Source organism: Penaeus monodon, chromosome 21, assembly GCF_015228065.2.
Source record: "Penaeus monodon isolate SGIC_2016 chromosome 21, NSTDA_Pmon_1, whole genome shotgun sequence".
Classification (NCBI taxonomy): Eukaryota; Metazoa; Arthropoda; class Malacostraca; order Decapoda; family Penaeidae; genus Penaeus; species Penaeus monodon.
In genome coordinates, this window is record NC_051406.1 from 4,234,697 (window position 1) to 4,235,003 (window position 307).

Sequence of the window (307 nt, forward strand, 5' to 3'; positions counted from 1 at the left end):
ATTTTAATGTTTCTTACCAATAGGGCTGACTTATCCAATCTTTAACTAAAGCTGTAAATAAATTAAGACTTTAACTATAAGGTTATAAAAGAATTTATACTCAATAATAATAAAGTCAGTAACTTCAAAATCATCATTGGCTCTCCTGTTTTTTCATCATTTTTATCTAAGTTGCCATAGGATGAAGCTACTCTACAAATCTCCAAAGGAAGAATAATTCTCATTAATATCTTTATTTATGGCTAAGCTGTACATTATGAGCTAAGCAGTGTGTAGGGCACATGTCTGCTACACTGGTCTTGGCAAA

General features: G+C 30.9%; 1 protein-coding gene across 1 annotated transcript in view; it reads right to left on the reverse strand.

Moving 5' to 3' along the window:
- LOC119586130 overlaps positions 1-307 on the reverse strand; it is a gene marked incomplete at its 5' end in the record, with an annotated part of 7,216 nt that overhangs the window by 3,791 nt on the left and 3,118 nt on the right.